Source organism: Martes martes, assembly GCF_963455335.1.
Source record: "Martes martes genome assembly, chromosome: 10".
NCBI lineage: Eukaryota > Metazoa > Chordata > Mammalia > Carnivora > Mustelidae > Martes > Martes martes.
The window spans coordinates 15,003,801-15,019,057 of NC_137898.1; the positions used below are offsets into that span (position 1 = coordinate 15,003,801).

The 15,257-nt window shown below is 38.5% G+C and overlaps 1 pseudogene across 1 annotated transcript; it reads left to right on the top strand.

Moving 5' to 3' along the window:
- The first annotated feature begins 4,245 nt into the window (after positions 1-4,245).
- On the top strand, positions 4,246-5,173 carry LOC308351151 (putative olfactory receptor 5AK3; annotated as a pseudogene). Its single transcript has one exon. The product of its transcript is annotated as a putative olfactory receptor 5AK3 (transcript).
- Positions 5,174-15,257: the final 10,084 nt, after the last annotated feature.

Here is a 15,257-nt window from a genome sequence, read left to right on the forward strand (position 1 = left end):
CTTTTCTCTCCCATATAAATATTAGAATAACTGGATCAAGTTGTATGTAAAATTCTTTCAAAATTTGGTTGGAATTACATGGAATTTATAGATTAATATGGGGGGAAATGTAATGTTATAATATTGAGTTCCTCTCCATGATCCTGGTCTGTATTTGGGTCTTCTTTAAGCCTTTTTTTTTTCTCTTTTTTTTTTCTTTCTTTTTTTTTTTCTTTAAGCCTTTAAATAAAGTTACATCATCTCAATAAGGTCACAAACATTCTTTCTTAGATGTATGTCTAGGTACTTTATTTTTGATGTTATTGTCAATATGAATTTTAAATAACATTTTTAATTATTTCTGGTGAACAGAAACACACTTGATTTTTGTATATTAAACTACTATATTTTTTCCTCCTTTTTTTAAGATTTTATTTATTTGTCAGAGAGAGAGAGAGCACAAGCAGGGGGAGCAGCAGGCAGAGGGAGAAGCAGGCTCCCCTCTGAGCAAGAAGCCTGATGTGGGACTAAAGTCCAGGACACTGGGATCATGACCTAAGCCGAAGGCAGACAGTTAACCAACTGAGTCACCCAGGTGTCCCTGTATATTAAACTACTATTAAGTAACTTCATTAGTCTCGCTAAGAATTTATTTATCAAGTCTACAGGATTTTTTATAGAGACAATTACATTATCTAAAAATAGGGAGAGCTGTGTTTCTTTCTGGTAATCATTTTACCTTTCATGTCTTCTGCATTTTGTCCTGGCTTCCAGAAAAATACTAAACAGATTCGGTCAACAAGCATCTTTGTCTTTTTCTTTAATTTATAGGCATTGCATATCATAATTTTTTTAAAGATTTTATTTATTTATTTGTCAGAGAGAGTGAGCGCAGGCAGACAGAGTGGCACGCAGAGGCAGGTTCCCTGCTGAGCAAGGAGCCCGATGTGGGACTCGATCCCAGTACCCTGGGATCATGATCCGAGCCGAAGGCAGCCGCTTAACCAACTGAGCCACCCAGGCGTCCCTGCATCTCATAATTTAATAGTAAATATAATATTTAGTTCAGCAATGTGGTTCCTACCTGTTTTCATTTTTGCTCTAGTTGACCATGAAAATTTACTGAAGGCATGCATTTATTGAAATAATTGTCCTGTATCTATTGAGAAAATCATGACTTTTTAAAGAATATATCAATATGGCAAATTATATCAATAAAATTTCCAGTATTAAAAAATGCTTTCGTTCCCTAGATGAATACAAATAGGTCTTGATTACTGATGAAAAATACATTTTCCCTCCTTCTGATGCTTCTTTCCTGCAAGGAAATCGTTTATATAATCATAGACTCTCTCCATTCTATCCACTAAGTTCCTAAAAGGGTGGCATGATATATCTGATTGGTAAAACAGAACTTCCTGGAATGTTTTGCTCTGTCCTTATTCTTGGCAGCAGCCAGCCCACAGAATCCCATACTCCCTGCATTCCAGATGCACTTTTCCACCACATACAAGATGCATGTTCCTGTCACTGCCATGAAGACTGGGTGGAAAAGCTCTCAGTTTATGGCATTCATTGGCAGCAAATAACTTGACTAATAATTTTTTGGAGTGCCTGGCTGGCTCAGTTCATGGGGCATGGGACTCTTGATCTCATAGCTGTTGGGTTGGAGCCCCACATTGGATGTAGAGATTATTTTAAAATAAAATCATAAAAAATAAATTAATAAGCTTAAAATTTCCCCCCTGGTGTCCAAAGGTGACATTATGGTCCCCATACAGACACTATCTTTTATTTATCAATTTGTTCAAATCCTGGAAAAGGAAGAGAATAGCTATTATCAAGAGACTTTTTGAGACCCTAGAAATTGTTTTTTTTTTTTTTTTAATACCTGGATAGATTTGTTCAATGAATGTGTATTTAAGCTGTTTGCATCTAAATTCACAAATAAGTTTGGTTCAAATTTTCTCTTCTCACATTTTACTTATTTTGGTTCCAATGTTATATTGACATGAATTGGAGAATGTTCTTTACTGTGATTTTCAGAAACAGTTTGTATAATATTAGAATTAGTTGTTCAGAAATGTATGATAGGACTTTCCTATAACATAACAGGGACAAGTGTTTGTGTGAGTAAATTTTAAAATTGCAAATAAAATCATTTAATGTTTTAAAAATATTTAAATATTTCACATGTATACACACACACACACACACACCCCAACTATTATCACCCTCTATCCACTTAATCTAATTTCTAATAAAAAAATTAAGTAAAAACAAAATAACTTTTTCAAATTATATGGATGAAATAAAATATGGCTCAATAAATACCATGTAGCAGCAAACCAGTATAAAATGGAAATTAAGTTTTATTATTATGTTTGACTCTCCTGGGTAAATGAATAGAGGCAAGAATGGGCTTTATTCAATTTTTTTTTCAAAAGAACAAACCAAAAGGCAAAAAAAAAAAAAATGAAGAATAATTATTTTAAATTTAAAGATTTTTGGTCTATGAAGAATACTATAGACAAAGTTAATAGATAATGGAATGTGAGAAAATCTTTGTCAACAACAAAGTTTTCAAATCTATATATAAAAAAGAAGCATCCATCCATAAATTAACTCATAGAGATACCGAGAAAAAGTGACTCCAAAATTCTAAGAAAAATATTATATAATGCTCAAATTCATTTCTGGTTAGAAAAAAACATTAAAATGGAAATGTCACTTGAAAACTATTTTTCTGGGGGCGCCTGAGTGGCTCAGGGGGTTAAAGCCTCTGCCTTTGGCTCAGGTCATGACCAGGGTCCTAGGATCGAGCCCCGCATCGGGCTCTCTGCTCTGCGGAGAGCCTGCTTCCTCCTCTCTCTCTGCCTGCCTCTCTGCCTACTTGTGATCTCTGTCTGTCAAATAAATAAATAAAATCTTTAAAAAAATAAAACTATTTTTCTGGTATAAAAAATGTTAACAAAATACCAGTGATGTTCACAAAAAAGGAAGGGTATGAGGACCCTGATGTACAATTAAGAGAAGTATACACTGGTACATCTGTTATGCAATGTGATCTGGAAAAATGTGGTTAAGTCAAATGTATGCATACCCTAAGATTCAAATGTTTGTCCCTAGAAAAAAATTTCGCACTGAGGTATTTGTAGTGAAAACAAATAGTAGGCAATCTACTTTCCATTGCTAGGAAAGCAGATAGGCAAATTATGGTGTATGGATACCATAGAGTAGTGTTACTCAATGTGTGGTGCCTGGACCAGAATCAGTCATTGGACTCTCTGTTTCCACTCTATGATGTGGTAACTATCGAAAGTGAGATTGAGCATCTAAAACAATTACAGAATTTTGACAATGCTGACAATTTTTTTTTGCTATATAAAAAATATTGGTCCACAACATATTATAAATTTAAAAAGAAAATGGCCCTTTACCATAGATAACTTGATAAACATTTGCATACAAGACTCTACTTGGGTTTGAGTTCATCGTGGCCAGAGCAGAATTGCTAAGGATGCAGAAAGAATAAGATGAGAATACAGAGGGCGCCTGGGTGGCTCAGTGGGTTGGGCCTCTGCCTTTGGCTCAGGTCATGGTCTCAGGATCCTGGGATCGAGTCCCACATTGGGCTCTCTGCTCTGCAGGGAGCCTGCTTCCTTCTCTCTCTCTCTCTCTCTCTCTCTGCCTGCCTCTCTGCCTACTTGTGATCTCTATCAAATAAATAAATAAAATCTTTAAAAATAATTATAATAAATAAATAAATAAATAAAAAAGATGAGAATACAGAAATAAATTAGAGCAAGATCATACAGAAATGTCTGGGTAACTCAAGATTTTCATAGATAATAATTTGTATTTATGTAAATTGGGATTTGTGAATTAAAATGTACACAGCATAGAAGAAAGCTTAATTTTTAAAAGTATGTTTTTCTATGTTCTTTAATTGATATATTTAAGAAATACATTTAAGAAAAGCTTAAATTCTTAATATAAATTAGAAGTCAGTTTGTACCCTGAGAACAAAGAAACTGATCCATGGCAATTCCCCAAAGTATAGATCTAAATTTTCTAAGTCAGATGTCAAGGTATATGGACTTTAAATGCAGAGTCAATTATCCCATAGAAATATCTGCTGACTCCACTGTGAAACCAAATATTACATCATTGTCAATTTCAGAATTAGTTAAAGGATTCCATGGTCTTAGCTTTCTCTGCTCTTCTTTCCTGACAACTTTTCAGCTGAAACTTAATCTGCCAGCCATGGAACAAGACAATGGCACTGAAGTAACTGAATTCATTCTCCTGGGATTTGCTGGTCAACACAAGTCTTGGCATATCCTCTTCGTTGTATTTCTAGTGATCTATCTGGCCACCCTGGTGGGGAATATGGGGATGATCCTACTCATCAAGATTGATTCCTGCCTTCACACCCCAATGTACTTCTTCCTCCAACACTTGGCATTTGTTGATCTCTGCTACACCTCCGCTATCACTCCCAAGATGCTGCAAAACTTTGTCAAAACAGAGCAATCCATCTCATTCGCAGGATGTATGGTGCAATTACTAGCCTATGGTGCTTTTGCAACAATTGACTGCTACATCCTGGCCGCAATGGCAGTGGACTGCTATGTGGCCATCTGCAACCCACTCTGCTACCCAACAGTCATGTCCCAGGCAGTCTGCCTTCAACTCCTGGTTGGTTCATACTTCCTAGGCTTCCTGAATGCCTCTGTAAACACGAGTTTTACTTTCTCATTGAACTTCTGCAAATCCAAAAATTAACCACTTTTTCTGCGATGAACCCCCACTTCTTGCCCTCTCGTGCTCCAACATTGACTTCAACATCATGCTACTAACTATCTTTGTGGGGTTTAACTTGATGTTCACTGTGCTAGTTGTCATCTTTTCCTACATATATATCCTGGCTGCCATCCTGAAGATATCATCTGCTGCAGGGAGGAAAAAAGCTTTCTCCACATGCACCTCCCACCTGGCAGCCGTCACCGTGTTCTACGGGACTCTCTCTTACATGTACCTGCACCATGGAACCAAGGAGTCTCAAGAGCAGGAAAAAGTGGCTTCCGTGTTTTATGGCATTATTATCCCCATGTTAAACCCCCTCATCTACAGCCTGAGAAACCAAGATGTAAAGGAAGCCCTAAAAGGGATTGGAAAGAAGTCCTTCTAGTTTGAACTTTGATTTCTAACTCAACATCGTTCAACAAGCAAACCAACAGTTCTCTCTTTTTTCAGCAACAGATGTGACAAATGTTTGTGAGATACAAAGTCATTCCTTAGTTATATCAACAGCATCTGAAAGATGCTGGAAAAACATGTCAAATTAAAAGAGATAAACTTCTAATTCATGTGTTTCTTACAGAGAAAGAATCTGAAAAGGTATCTTTGATGTTGTTTTTGTCTATTTTGAGAACCCCTCTTTTCAAATACCCAACATTAAAGAGAGAAACTTTATTAAGGAGAAATGCATAATCAATATTATATAAGTGTCTCTGTCAATAACAGCAGAAGAAAATCACTGAGATAAAAAAATTTTTTTGGCTTCTCTTAAAACATGAAGAAATAGGAAAATCAATATGATAGAGATGAAAATCCAGGAATAGGTCCAAACCCATAAGATAATTTATTATGTGATGATGGTAATATTGTAGACATTGGGCATATATGGATTATGTAACAAATAGTATAGAAATAAACTTTGGTATGGCATAAAGCTGGAAACTTATCTACACAAAAATAAATTTTAAATGGCTCAATGATTTAAATGTAAAAGTTAAACTTAAAGAAAACACTAAATTTTTTAAGCCTTTAAAGTGAGGAAACCCTGTATAAATACAAAACAAAACACACAGTAAATTTTCTGCATTAAAAAAATCAAAGTTTTCTGCACAGCAAAATGTACTGAAAAGTAAAATACTTAATATTGAGAAAGAAATGTTTGTAGGTATTGTAGAGAACGGTATTTGACTCAAAATAGCAATATAAGGGGGCCTGGGTGGCTCAGTCAGTTAAGCATCTGACTTCAACTCAGGTCATGATCTCAGGGTCCTGGGATCGAGCCCCCATTGGGCTATCAGCTCAGCAGGGAGCCTGCTTCCCCATCTCTCTTTGCCTGCTGCTCTACCTATTTGTGATCTCTCTGTCAAATAAATAAGTAAAATCTTTAAAAATATATATATATAAAAGCAAGCAAAAAACTTTTTTAAGAGGGCAGCCTATATGAACACATCATTCATAGAGAAATAAATACTAATTTTTTGTAGCAATACGGAAAGATAATCAACCTGACTTATAGGAGGGAAAAAAGGCAAACAAAACTAAATTATGTTATTTGTCATTTATCATAATGATAAAGTATAATAAAAGTTTCTTAACATTGTGTTAGAGAGGATTTGAAGTACTCACTCCGGATTTGCTACAATGGATTTAAACAGATAGAGCAACCCTGCAGAGGCAGATGGGAACTATCTACCCGAACTGAGGACATCATGCCCTTTGACTCCGAGATTCCTGTACTAAATATCTTCTAACCCTAAATGTATATTCAAATTTATGCAAATTAATATATTTAACATCACATTGTCTTTATTAGTAAAGATTAGAAACCATGTTGTTTACCAGTGAGGATGGGAGGAGTCTGATATACAGATTAAGGAATGCAGCTGCTAAACAAATTAGAATACATCCATTGAAAAGGGGAAATTTCTCTTTCCATACAGATCACCTAGAAATATTAAGTGAAAGGCAAGCGGAAAAACCGCGTGAAGAATATGCTGTCATAATTGTGGGGAAGAAAGAAAGCATATAAACATTAATGTTTACCAAATACAATGCAAGGTTTATATCTGAAGGGAAAAAAAAAGATGTTAACAGTTTTGATCTTCAGGGAGGAAAACCGGAAATTGGAATGGAGAGATAGAGGAAGTCTGGGGTTTTTACTCTAAGCATGTGCTTTTGTATTTATGATATTTTTACCATGGGGATGCTCTCTTATAGAAACCCCCAAAAATGGAAGGCAGAGAGGCTGGAGGGATGGAAAGCAGGAAGGGAAGAAGCAAGAAAAGAAGGAAGGGGAGGAGAGAAGGAAGCAGAGACGGAGGGAGGGAAGCAAGAAAAAAGCAATTTGTCAGAAGCAAGACAACTCTAAAAAAAAAAAAAAAAAAAAAAAGAGGAAGTCTCTAATGGCAGTAATGCAAAAACAAATTTGTCCCCTCTGGAGATCCAAGCTTTTCTTCAGCAGAAAATAACTACTGAATATTGTTTTTTTCCATTTGTATCTCAGCCCTAGAACCTCGGATTCCCAAGAGAGCCAGTGTCGATCCCTAGGTCCCAGCTATAAAATCCACGACTGGAAGGAATCCCACAAAGAAAGCTCAGTGCGAAATCAATTTGCGCAAGTTGCAGAATACAGAAAAGAATCTGGAGGCAACTCCAGTGTAAGTAAAGTAATTCTCATCTCATCCCAGCATATGCATGAAGTGGCAGAGGGAAAGGCTCAGAGCCGGAGTTCACCCATTTCACCCCAAGACCAGGAGGAATCATCTCATCACTGGTGAGGTCATGGAAATGGAATGAGGAAGCTGAGTGTTGCCTGGGAAGAGACATGAATGAACAAATAATAGAATGAATCAATTGATAGATCAGTTGATCAATATTGTATGTCTTTAATGTATTCTTTGTATATTTTACTATGGCCGTTTGATGAGCACTCCATTCAATGCATGGCCCTTTGCTGGGAAGATTACATAGATATGCTTACTTGATCCTCACAGAACTGCAAAGCAGACTTTATTTTTTCCTCTTAGTTTTCCTCTTTTTAATTTTTATTTTTAAGTCATTAACATTCGCAGGAAGACAGTTCAAAGAGGCACAAAAATAGTACACGAAGGTATCATGTATCCTTTACCCATGTTCCTCCTGTCATTACATCTTACCTAATTATACTACGATATCAAACCAGATGTGTGTGACAATGTGTGTGTGTAGCTCTGTGTCATTTTACCCCACATATAGATTTGTGCAACCATCACCACCATCAAGATGCAGACCTATGCTACCACAAATGCCTGATTCCATACAAACCTCCCTCCTGCAACCCCTTACAGCCACACCCCTCCTCCCCCACCTGACCCCTGGCAATCACTAGTCTGTTCTCTATCTCTTTAATGTTGTCATTTGGAAAATAGTAGGTAAAAGGAAACCTGCACTATGTGACCTATTGAGTTGGTTCTATTCACTCAGCATAATGCCTTGGCGATCCATCCAAATTGTTGCTAGTATCGGTAATTTGTTCCTCTTTATTGCTGAGTAATATCCTACAGTATAGATGTATCACTGTTTCTTTAACCAGCCACCTGTTGGAGGACATTTTAGTTATTTACACTTTTCAACTCTTATAAATGAAGCTGTTATCAAAAATTATGTACAGGCTTTTACGTGGGTGAAAATTGTGGGCAAACATAATTGCCCAGGAGTGTAAGTACTGGGTAAGTACTGGGTGGTATGCCAAGTGTGTGTTTAGTTCCTCAAGAAACAGCCAAACAATTTCCAGAGTGTACCCCATCACACTCCCCTGAGCACTGCAGGAGAAATCCAGCCACTCCGCATGCTCCCCGGTATTTGGTATTGTCACTGGTTTTTATTTCAGCCATTCTGATGGGCATGCAGTGATAACCTTCTTGTGTTCTTACTTTGTGTGTACCTAATGCCCAATGATGTAGGACATCTTGTCATATGCTTATTCACCATCTATGTGATATAGGCCCTCCTTGATGAATTGTCTGTTCATACCTTTTACCCATTTCCTAATTCGATTGTTTTCTTCAATATTGAGGTCGCAAGTGTATACTCTAGTTATATAAAGGACCCTAGTCCTTCTTCAGATACATTTTATTGTTTGAGTTAAATGTGGAAACCTTCTTTCCCTTTGCCTTCCTTTGCTCTCCCCATTTATAATATATTCACCTGACATGTTTCCTCCACTCATTGAGAACCGTATTAGACAGGGTCAAAATTTTTGCTTCAGCTGTCAAACATAACTCAGAAAACTGAAGAGAAAGCAAATCTCCTGTACTTATTCATATGTTTGCTCTTCCCATTGTCCCTCTTTTCCCAATGTTCTAAGATACCTTCTTTTAAAATCAACTAAAAGAAAGAGTTTGGCAGAGTGCATAGAAAAACATTCTGCAATTATGCAAGAAACTCACTTCAAGTGTATGATATTTGTAGGTTTAAAGTAAGAGGAGGATAAAGATACACCAGGCAAACACTAATCAAGAGAAGGACAGAGTAGCTATATGAATATCAGATGGACTAGATTTCACCGGCAGGGGAAAAAAATACCTACCAGGCCCAGAGAGGGACACTGACTAATGATAAAAGGATTAAACTTCTAAGAAGAAATAGTAATCCTAAATGCACAGGCACCACACAATGATTTGTCAGTATCTACACTGTGCCTTGCTCAGAGTAGACAAACACTAACTACTTTTAAATAAATAAACCAAAGAAGGCATGAGTGTTTAACTTCTTTTTAATCTTTGCTCTGTGTTTTAGGATTTTTTTTTAAAGATTTTATTTATTTAGAGAGAGAGAGCATGAGTAGGGAGAGTGGGCAGAGGAAGAAGAGAGAATCCCAAGCAGTCTCCACACCTAGTATGACCCCTATGTGGGGCTCGATCTCATGACCATGAGATCATGACCTCAGCCAAATCCAAGAGTCAAATGCCCCTTCGTTTTCTGTTCATAGAGTTAACCTGTCATGATTCCTTGAATCAGAGGCAATTAAAAAAAAATGAATATACCTTCTTAAAAGAAAACAAAATACTGTGCATTAATTGTGAAAAAAATCTTTCTGTAACTTTAGCTGTTTTTCTACATTTCAGAAATCTTTTTATTCATTCCCTCTTTCATTAATTAATTTATTCCTGTATTCAATTAACTACTATTTTCAGAGACAGGCACATGCCCCAGCTGCTGTTTTCATGGAACCTACAACCCATGAGAAAAGTAGAAATTAAACAAAGATGTATGAATAAACTTACAAATAATTATCAGTGTTAAACTGATATAAGACAAAAGGACTAAGCTTTTGGTTTGGCACATATAGCTCATTTGAGCAGCCAAAACAATACCTGAAGAAGGGTTAGTCAAACTGAGGCCAGAATAAAGAGTAAGAGTTAGCAATGGAGGGGGAGACAAGATGGCGGGGAAGTAGGAGGAGGCGCCTTTTCAACCTGTACCCTAAAGTGAGCTGATTACCTACCAAAGAACTCTGATCACCCATGAAATCAGCCTGAGATCAGAATTATACACGTCTGGATCTCTACGGGGGCCAGAAGACGCCAGTGGGCAGGTAAAGTGGAGTGGGAACGTCGGATTGATATCGGAAGATAAACAAACGGGGGAGGGAGCCACCAGAGGCGACCAATTGGAATATAATATCCCAATACGACAGTGCCCTGCATCTGGGGACCAGCATTAACTTGGAGTCTTGTTGAAAGCACTCAAAAGAGCAAACGATCGCACGGGGAAATTGTGGGAATCGGGGAGGCTAGGGATAGGGGCTTAAGTCCCCAGACCCAGGGCAGCCTCCCCTGGCGCTGAGCCAGAGAGTGCGGCGGAGAAACCTGGTCTTTGTCCCGGAGCCGCCAGTGCGCCCGAGAACGGGTGGAGTCCGGCTCCCGTGAGGGGCTGGGAGCCACACCAGATGGCAGAACGCGCACCTTACTGAAGATGGGCGCGTGCCTCACCCTCCCCTGAGAGAGGTGCACAAATGCCCAGCCTGGTGTTCTCAGACCCACGCGGCGATAGACCCACGCGGCGATAGAGCCGATAGAGCTGGAGGCGCCGCGCCCCAAACCCTCCCCTGGGAGAGGTGCGCGCAAGCCCGGCGCTCTTAGCCCCAGCCAGCGGGAAAATCTCAGTGTGCGATCGCTGCTTGGAACCTCTTTGGCGATCTGGAGCTGCCCAGACAGCCGCCCCTGCCATGGTTTTGCATACAAGCAGGAGATCCTGCGTCCCCAGGGACCGCGACTCAGAACCTGCTCTGCCAGCGGCCCAGCGGCTGCAGCACCTGCAGGGGAGCAGACTGAGGCTTCTCTCTGAGAGGGAGGTTGGGGTACAGTTTTCTTTCCTCTAAACCTCCAAAAACCATCAAAAGCTGTCAAGGCGAGAGAAAAGAAGTGAACAAACATAAAAACCTCCAGAGAACATAAACCTGAAAAAACTGTTTTTCTCAGAGCCCACCCCCTTGAGGGGGTCGGGAGGACTTAACTCAGGGAACATCATTGACTGAAAACCCACGTGGCAGCCCCCTCCCCCAGAAAACAAATCAGGAAAGAAAAAAAAAAAAAAAGACTACAAGAGAACAACCACCACTACTTCATAGATACAACTTTTATTTTTAATTCTTTCCCACTATTCTGGTTCATTTTTTTTCTTTTTTTATATAAATAATTTTTTAACCTATTTACCATCACAGTGAGATGTCCAGTACATCAAATTCCTTGATAAACTTCTAACCTGAATTTTTTGATACGTACACATGTGTTTTTCTTTTGCTTTTCCATTTTCTTAATTTTTAAAAAAAATTTAATTTAGTTTAGTCCAGTTTATTCCTTTTTTATTTTTATTTTCTAATATTCATATAGAGTTAAACTTCAAGGTAACCCCCTTTCTCCAAGCAATGCTACCCCTATAGGTGAACCAATTTTTAATCCCCCTTTTTCTTAGGAAAGTTGAGTCCTTTAACAAAGATATCAAGATACATCCAGGAAGAATCAAAATAACCTTCCTCGCCCACACCGAGAATCTATAACCATGCTCCCATCTTTTTCTTCTGCCAGTGTCTCTGTGTATTTATGTTTGTCCTGATAGTATATAAATCTTATACTTGGGGTTCTTCTCGACGAGGCTCCTCCTTTTTTTTGCTTATATATATATATATTTTCTCTCGTCATATACTTTTATCAGTCTTTTTGTTTGTCTGTTTTTGTTTGTATACGTCATGAATCTTACCCTGGGGCCCATTTGGGCTGAACCTTCTCTTTTATCTTCCCTTTTTTTCCTGTCTCTCTCTCTCCCTCTTTTTTCTTTTTCTTTTCTTTTTTCTCTCATTTGGGTGGGGAATCCTGAGTGCTCAGAAGCGTTCCAGGGTGCACCTTGACTGCACCACGGTCAATACATCCAGCTACATCTGTCCAGTCATCTCTCACCAAAATGACTAGGAGGAGGAATCCCCAACAGAAGAAAAATACAGAGGATGGGCCTTCTGCAACAGAGCTAACGGCTATCAACATAGACAATATGTCGGAAAGAGAATTCAGGCTAACAATTATCCAGGCAATAGCTAGGTTGGAGAAAGCCATGGATGACCAAACGGAATTGATTAGGGCAGAATTGAAAGCGACCAGAGAGGAGGTTCATAATGTTAGGGCAGAGCTGAAGGCCACCAGGGATGAGGTTCACAACGCTCTCAATGAGTTCCAATCTAATCTAAATTCTCTAAAAGCTAGGGTAACTGAGACAGAAGATAGAATTAGTGATCTGGAGGACAAACAGATAGAGAGAAAGGATCAGGAGGAAGCCTGGAACAAACAGCTTAGAAGCCACGAAAACAGAATCAGGGAAATAAATGATGCCATGAAACGTTCCAACGTCAGAATTATTGGAATCCCTGAAGGGGAGGAGAAAGAAAGAAGTCTAGAAGATATAGTGGAACAAGTTTTTCATGAAAATTTTCCCAATCTTGCGAATGGAACAAGTGTTCATGTACTAGAAGTAGAAAGGTCCCCCCCCCAAGATTATAAATTCAAAAAAAACATCCAGGCACCTCATAGTAAAATTGAGGAATCATAATTGTAGATACAATCTCTTGAAAGCCGCTAGGACAAAGAAGCTCCTTACATACAGAGGAAAGCCCATCAGAATAACGTCAGACCTGTCCACAGAGACCTGGCAAGCCAGAAAGGGCTGGCAAGATATATTCAGGGCACTAAATGAGAAGAACATGCAGCCAAGAATACTTTATCCAGCAAGACTGACATTCAAAATGGATGGAGAGATAAAGAGTTTCCAAGACCGGCAAGGCTTGAAAGACTATGCAACCACCAAGCCGACACTGCAGGAAATATTAAGGGGGGTTCTATAAAAGAGGAAAAATCCTAAGAATAGCATTGAACAGAAATATAGAGACAATCAACAGAAAGAAAGACTTCAAAGATAACACAATGTCAATAAAAACGTATCTCTCAATAATCACTCTCAATGTGAATGGCCTAAATGCACCCATAAAATGACACAGGGTTGCAGATTGGATAAAACGACAGGACCCATCCATATGTTGTCTACAAGAGACCCATTTTGAACCTAAAGATACACCCAGATTGAAAGTGAAGGGAGGGAGAAGCATCTTTCACGCCAATGGGCCTCAAAAGAAGGCCGGGGTAGCGATTCTCATATCAGATAAATTAGATTTTAAACTAAAGACGGTAGTCAGAGATACAGAAGGACACTACATCATTCTTAAAGGGACTATCCACCAAGATGATCTAACAATTGTAAATATCTATGCCCCCAATATGGGAGCAGCCAATTACATAAGAAAACTATTAATCAAGATAAAGAGTCATATTGATATGAATACATTAATAGTAGGAGATCTTAACACGCCTCTCTCAGAAATAGACAGATCATCGAAGCAGAAAATCAATAAAGAAATAAGAGCATTGAATGACACATTGGACCAGATGGACCTCATAGATATATACAGAACATTCCACCCTAAAACAACAGAATACTCATTCTTCTCAAGTGCACATGGAACCTTCTCCAGAATAGACCACATACTGGGTCACAAATCAGGGCTCAACCGATACCAAAAGACTGAGATTATTCCCTGCATATTCTCAGATCACAATGCTTTGAAACTGGAGCTCAATCACAAGGAAAAGTTCAGAAGGAACTCAAATACCTGGAAGCTAAAGACCACCTTGCTTAAGAATGCTTGGATCAACCAGGAGATCAAAGAAGAACTCAAACAATTTATGGAAACCAATGAGAACGAAGACACTTCACTCCAAAACCTATGGGATACAGCAAAGGCGGTCCTAAGGGGGAAATTCATAGCCATCCAAGCCTCCCTCAAAAAAATTGAAAAATCCAGAATACACCAGCTGTCTCTACACCTTAAAGAACTGGAGAATCAACAACAAATCAAACCAACTCCACACGTAAGAAGGGAAATCATCAAGATTAGAGCAGAGATCAACGAGGTAGAAACCAGAGATACAGTAGAACGTATCAACGAAACTAGAAGCTGGTTTTTTGAAAGAATCAATAAGATCGATAAACCATTGGCCACACTAATCCAAAAGAAAAGAGAGAAAGCCCAAATTAATAAAATTATGAATGAAAAGGGAGAGATCACAACTAACACCAAGGAAGTAGAAACAATCATCAGAAGCTATTATCAACAGTTATATGCCAATAAGCTAAGCAACCTAGATGAAATGGATGCATTCCTGGAAAACTATAAACTCCCAAAATTGAACCAGGAAGAAATTGACACACTGAATAGACCAATATCCAGTAACGAGATTGAAGCAGTGATCAAAAACCTCCCAAAAAACAAGAGCCCAGGACCTGACGGATTCCCTGGGGAATTCTATCAAACTTTAAAGAAGAAATAATACCTATTCTCCTGAAGCTGTTTCAAAAAATTGAAGCAGAAGGAAAACTTCCAGACTCTTTTTATGAAGCCAGCATTACCCTGATCCCCAAACCAGGCAAAGACCCTACCAAAAAGGAGAATTTCAGACCGATATCACTGATGAATATGGATGCTAAGATTCTCAACAAGATCCTAGCAAACAGGATCCAACAGCACATTAAAAAGATTATCCACCATGACCAGGTGGGATTCATCCCTGGGTTACAAGGATGGTTCAACATTCGCAAATCAATCAATGTGATAGAACAAATCAATAAGAGAAGAGAGAAGAACCACATGATCCTCTCCATTGATGCAGAAAAAGCTTTTGACAAAATCCAGCATCCGTTCCTGATTAAAACGCTTCAAAGTATAGGGATAGAGGGAACATTCCTGAACTTCATCAAATCTATCTATGAAAAACCCACAGCAAATATCATCCTCAATGGGAAAAAGCTTGCAGCCTTCCTGTTGAGATCAGGAACACGACAAGGATGCCCACTCTCACCACTCCTGTTCAACATAGTATTAGAAGTCCTAGCAA